The 6572-nt window shown below is 39.1% G+C and overlaps 1 long non-coding RNA gene across 1 annotated transcript in view; it reads left to right on the plus strand.

Moving 5' to 3' along the window:
• The window catches only part of LOC133244246 (uncharacterized), a 28993-nt gene extending 26286 nt beyond the window's left edge, over window positions 1-2707 (plus strand). Inside the window, exon 3 of the long non-coding RNA XR_009735341.1 lies at window positions 2548-2707. This is a non-coding gene — a long non-coding RNA (uncharacterized LOC133244246). The remainder of the gene's footprint in view (window positions 1-2547) is intronic.
• The last annotated feature ends 3865 nt before the right edge of the window (window positions 2708-6572 follow it).

Raw genomic sequence — 6572 nt, forward strand, 5'->3', positions numbered from 1 at the left:
TCTGTGCCATAGACACTAAATTCACATTAGTTGCCAGCAGGAAGACTGACAGCTGCCACTAACAAAGGACTTTGGTAAAAAGGAGTGATCAAACCAGCACAGACAGTGTGAGATTGGACCAATGCAGAGAGTAGAGTATGTAGAAGCCGATGTGACAAGCAGCTGAGAAAGGACTCAACTAAAATCAGAAGGATGTTCCCCAGCTTCTCCTAGTTAAAGGCGTCATGAGCATCTCAGGGAGAAACTGATGCTGATTTTATCAGTCACCTTCCTCTAGGTGTCACTTAGAGATGAACTCCAAATCTAAGTGGCTTGAGACCATAAAGCTTGATTACATTTCAAGTTGGCTGCAAGTCCACCAAGGTCTTATCCATATGCTTTTCTTTTCTGGAACACAGATTAAAGGAGCAACTATTATATGGGATCCTGCAAAACTAGCATTACCAAACATAGCCAATAAAAATATAAAACTTCCCATTAGATTTAAATATCAGATAAATAACAAATTATTATTATTATTCAGTGTAACTATATCCTATGCAATATTTGGGACATAATTACACTAAAAATTTATTTGCAATTTATCTGGTTCAGATTTCAATGCATGTCCTGTTTGTTTTCTGGTAACTCTTTGCTAGACTCATGAATAAAGAAAAAGATAAATGATGTGACTTCATGAAGGCTTTTAAATCTTCTGCTTACAAGCAGCATTTGACATTTCTATTCTTCATACATTGACTAAAAAGACACATTACTAATTCTGCCATTGGTGGGATAAGAGATGGAACCCTCTCTTAGAGACAGATCTAACAAGGAAGGAGCAGCAGGATTATGATGGTAATGCTATCTACTACAGGATTGAGTAAGAAATGGAAAGTTCATCTAATAGTGTGTGTTTGTTGGGAGGTGGGGGCAGCACTTTTCAATGATCTTGTTTTCACCTCTGAAAAGGAGCTAAAACAATCCCTTCAATTGTGTTAAGGGGAAATATCTGGAGCAAGAAGTTGTCTCTGACATTCTCAGTCTCTCCTTCTCTGAGCTTCCAGAACAGTTCTTGCTGCTCTGCTCCTAGTTGAAGGAACTGCTTGAGTTGACAATGAGGAGCCATTACTATTAGAATGGCTTCTTAGGCTTCTTTGTTTTAGGGTGAGGCTCCTGATACTAGTTAATTGGCTTCCCAGGTGCTCAGAGGGTAAAGAATCTGCCTGCAATGCAGGAGAAGCAGGCAGACGTGAGTTCATTCCCTGGGTTGAGAAGATCCCTGGAGGAGGGCTTGGTGACCCACTCCAGTATTCTGGCCTGAAGAATCCCACAGACAGAGGAGCCTTATGGACTACAGTCCATGGGGTTGCAAAGAGTCTGACACGACGGAAGCAACTGGACAGCATGCACCTGGTATGAGTGAGTGAGCCGTGAACTGAGAATGGAACCTGAGAGGGAGAAGGGAATGGTTTTGCTAGCAGAGAACAATACACTTCTAAAGTGTTGTTTGGTTTTTTGTTTATTTGTTGTTTTTTTTTTTTTTTCAAGCCATGCCATGCAGCTTGTAGGATATATCAACCAGGGATAGAACTGGGGCCCAAGGCAGTGAAAGCATGAGTCTTAACCACTCTACTGCCAGCAAAGTCTCATCTCTGCAGTGCTGGTGTTTGCCTGTGGCCCATGGCCTCTTCCACATCTCTTCCGTTGAGATGGCCTTCCTTCTGTACTCATTCCTCTTTCTTCCCTATTAAAGGCACTCTTGGTTCATATTTTACACATTTCAAGGGATATTTTGCTAGGGAAGAGGACAACAGTGGATGGAGACATGAGCTGGTGATACACAGGATTTCCTGGTCCCTTAGGCCCTTCTGGTTTGGCTTAAGGTTTTACATATATTCAAACTCCTTGTTGAAAAATCAATTTCTAACTTTTGTTACTGTTGTTTATGTCCCAGAAGTAATTGTTTCCTTACTACAGTGTGAGAAAATTGCTCCTAGTTGATTTTCAAGGTCAATCATAATAGGAACTAGATCCCTGAAATAGCCCAGAATACGATGAATACATATCATCTGTGTTGACTTCTGTTTTCCTGGGTTTTTCTTTCCAGTTCAAAGATGTTTCTAAATATTATTTGCCCAGCACATTATAATGTGCTTCATATTCAGAGTGTGCCTAAACAGGACATTTGGCTAATGAAGTGAGATAATGGGGAATTAAATGGTTTTCAGTGTGAAGGGAACAGCATTATTTACAGGGTATATTGCCCATTAAGGAAAAGAAACACTTTTTTTTTTCTTTTAAAAAGAGACAAGATGATAATTAAGTTCCTTAAACACACAGCATTCCCAACTTGTGATATGGTGCAATCTCTTCGGATTTGCTAATTTAATACCAACCACACAATGATTGTCTTTCATATCGAATATGCTGGTATAAAATGAAACTTACGTACTGCCTGTCACAATTCGACAATTATATTGAACTTGTAGGTGAAAAGTATAGTTCATCTGAAAACACATAAGACTATCTGAAATCCTCAAAATATGTTTGTTTGTTTTTTTTCAGATGGAATTACTTCATCATCATTACTTCACCATCAGCACTAAGAAAGAAAAATGAACTATATGATTTTTTTCAACTGTAATCACTGGGGATTGACAAATGGGTAAAATAATGGGGCAGAAATCTGCAGATATTAAATATATATATATAATGTATTAATAATTTTCAGCTTTTTTAAAGAATATAAAGTAATTGATAATTTTCACTTTTATACCTGTGTATGTTTAGTTTTTTGTTTGTTTGTTTTAAATAACGAAAGTAAATTATTCTGTAGTTGAGGATGAAGATTCCAGAACTAGGAGGAGCATTTTGAGATCACCTAGTTCTAGGCTGGTAGAGTCTGGTTCAGATCCTTCCAATCCCTAACTTTTTACCTCCGGCAGATGTTGCTGAACAGTGAAAGTCTTTTCTGAAGAGCCAGGGTTGCGAGTGATAGCTCTTAACACAGCAGTTCAGATAATCATTGGCAACTGGTCTGAGTTGACAGAGAAGATGAAACCATCGAATTGTTGTTGAATGTCCAACCTCTTTATCATAAGGAAGGGAATACTGAGTCCTAGTAAGGCATAGGACTTGTCAAGGTAAAGCAGAATCAGGCGTGGGTCTGCTCTGACTTACAAATCCAATGCTCATCTATTCTTTTTTTTAAATTTTTTAAAAATTTTATTTGGAAGCTAATTACTTTACAATATTTTGGTGGTTTTTGCCATACATTGACATGAATCAGCCATGGGTGTACATGTGTTCCCCATCCGGACTCTCCCTCCCACCTCCCTCCCCATCCCATTACTCAGGGTCATCCCAGTGCACCAGCCCTGAGCACCCTGCTTCATGCATCAAACCTGGACTGGTGATCTTATTTCACATATGATAATAAACATGTTTCAACACTATTCTCTCAAATCATCCCACCCTCTCCTTCTCCCACAGAGTCCAACAGTCTGTTCTTTACATCTGTGTCTCTTTTGCTGTCTTGCATATAGGGTCGTCGTTACCATCTTTCTAAATCCCATATATATGCGTTAATATACTATATTGGTGTTCTTCTTTCTGACTTACCTTGCTCTGTATAATAGGCTCCAGTTTTATCCACTTCATTAGAACTGATTCAAATGCATTCTTTTTAATAGCTAAGTAATACTCCATTGTGTATATGTACCATTACTTTCTTATCCATTCATCTGCCGATGGACATCTAGGTTGCTTCCATGTCCTGGCTGTTGTAAACAGTGCTGTGATGAACACTGGGGTACACGTGTCTCTTTCAATTCTGGTTTCCTAGGTGTGTATGCCCAGCAGTGGGATTGCTGGGATGTATGGCAGTTCTATTTCCAGTTTTTTAAGGAATCTCCACACTCTTCTTCATAGTGGCTGTACTAGTTTTCAATGCTCATCTATTCTCTTGTTTAGGCAATTTAATTAAATGCAGATCCTTTAAAATGCCATTTTATTTTTGCATGGTGTTATTGATATAGAATATAATATAATCATTATCTATCCCAATAATGTCAGAAGAGAAACCAGGGATAAAAATAGGGATAAAAAAAAACAGGGATAAAAATTCTATTTATCAAACAGAATTAATTAAAAAAGAGTTGCAAAAAAGCAGATACAGCATAGGAAATACTATTTTCTAAATAATCAAATTAATTTCATCATTGTTCTAGCACTTCATAATCTCAGTTGTTTAAAATGGTTGGGGAGGGGTGAGGGAGAATGAGACCTACAGCCTGTGAAATAGCAGATTCTGTCTCTAGAGCTCTCAGTGTGTATATTCCCAAGTCTAAGACTGGTTTAATCAGTAATCTGTCTGTCATCTGATGATGAATAGATCTACTGTAGAAAACTTGTTGTTGTTCAGTCGCTAAGTCATGTCTGACTCTTTGTGACCCCATGGACCGCAACACACTAGGCTTCCTTGTCCTTCACTATCGCCCAGAGTTTGCTCAAATTCATGTTCATTGAATCGGTGATGCTATCTAACCATCTCATCCTCTGCTGCCCGCTTCTCTTTATACCTTCAATCTTTCCCAGCATCAGGGTCTTTTCTAATGAGTTGGCTCTTCACATCAGATGGCCAAAGTATTGGAGCTTCAGTTTCAGCATCAGTCCTTCCAATGAATATTCAGGGTTGATTTCCTTTAGGATTGACTGGTTTGATCTCCTTGTAGTCCCAAGAGACTCTTAAGAGGAAATAGGAGAAGGCTGAGAACTAGGGGACAGAGGGCATACACATTCCTACTAAACATCACAAGACGGTAAATCAGTGCTTTCTCTCTGTGTACCTCTGGGCATGTTGTCCCACACCAGGGAAACAGTCCTTCATGCTGTTTTCAGTTTTGAGTCAATGGGGAGTATACACAAAGGATGGTTTGTTTTAGCAATACCTGTTTCTTGTTTTCGAAATACATGTTTCATAGTTTCGGCTTCAGGTTGGGATTGTCCTGATATCACTGGTAAGCAAAGAGTGAGCTTCCAGCATCATCAGCTTTCTATTTTTTTCATTTCCTCCCCATCCTCTGCTTCTCCATCTCCCTCTCCCCTTCCCTTTACCTCACTCTCCAAGTTTGCTGCCACTGCTGCTGCTGCTAAGTTGCTTCAGTCGTGTCTGACTCGGTGCGACCCCATAGACTGAAGCCCACTAGGCTCCCCCGTCCCTGGGATTCTCCAGGCAAGAACACTGGAGTGGGTTGCCATTTCCTTCTCCAATGCATGAAAGTGAAAAGTGAAAGTGAAGTCGCTCAGTCGTGTCCGACTCTTCGCGACCCCATGGACTGCAGCCTACCAGGCTCCTCTGTCCATGGGATTTTCCAGGCAATAATACTGGAGTGGGGTGCCATTGCCTTCTCCACTCTCCAAGTTTGGGGACAGACAAACTCTTCATTTCTCTGAGAAGGAAGAGGAATCGCCTCTGCCATGGGCCTCTGGGACCTCATGTATTAAAATTTGTCATCAGGTAAAGACCCAATAATACCATTAATGTTAAAATAGAAGTGACTTATATATGTTACCTTCCACTGGGATATTTGCATTTTAATAAGCACAAAGCCATAAACCTCGGGAATCAGGAGTTTGGGGGTTGTATTGGTGACACAGATGTTTTAGTCTTCACTAAACTTCTCTCTGAACTTCTATCATACTCAGGATCCAATCTTCCTAGAGGGGAAGATAGTAAAGTATAAACTTAAAGGTTGTCGTCATGTAAATCAAACAACTTTAACGGATTTGGGGAGGAAATGGTCATGAGAGATTCCATCATAAATGTAGAAGCAAACTTCATCACTTGAAAAATAATTTTGGTTATTTATCTTGATAGGAAAAACTCTTTAACTTTGCTTTCTGCTTGAAAGATTCCTATCCCCTCATTGACCCCATGCTGAGGGGTAGGGTCTCTTTTTTCGAGATCCTGTCCTTCCAATAACTTGATGCTCAACTCCCCACACAGACATTTCATCCTCTATTTTCAGGCTGAATCTCAGAGCATTGAGTTATCAGAAAGATCACTCTTAAACGCTGTTTTAATAATTATTCCCTTTTTCTACCCTTTCTTCCCAAACAGGCTCTATTTATCATGTTCCCAAATGTAATTTGTAAACTACAAAATATTAAATAAAAGTGAATGCACATTGTCTCCAAGATCATATTGTCATTTCAAATTTTTCTGGCTCTAGGAGAAACTAACCTTAGGTAAACAGATTATGGTAGAGTGAATTATAAAAAGTGAGTCAAATTGTTACTGTTTGCAGAGGATATATGCTTAAACACACATTTTGGTGATCACTGTCATAAAATGTTTAAATTTCTAATTAGGGATTTCAAATAACCCTAAGAATAAGACAAGGAAAAAAAATAGCAAAAGGAATATGATGATTTAAATTTTGATTATTGCATGACTAAGAATTCGAACAGGATAAACTCCATTGTATAACGAAAGCTGAGTGCAGAAGAATTGATGTTTTTGAACTGTGGTGTTGGAAAAGACTCTTGAGAGTCCCTTGGACTGTAAGGAGATCCAACCAATCCATCCT

This window comes from Bos javanicus, chromosome 3 (genome assembly GCF_032452875.1).
Source record: "Bos javanicus breed banteng chromosome 3, ARS-OSU_banteng_1.0, whole genome shotgun sequence".
In the NCBI taxonomy this organism is placed as follows: Eukaryota; Metazoa; Chordata; class Mammalia; order Artiodactyla; family Bovidae; genus Bos; species Bos javanicus.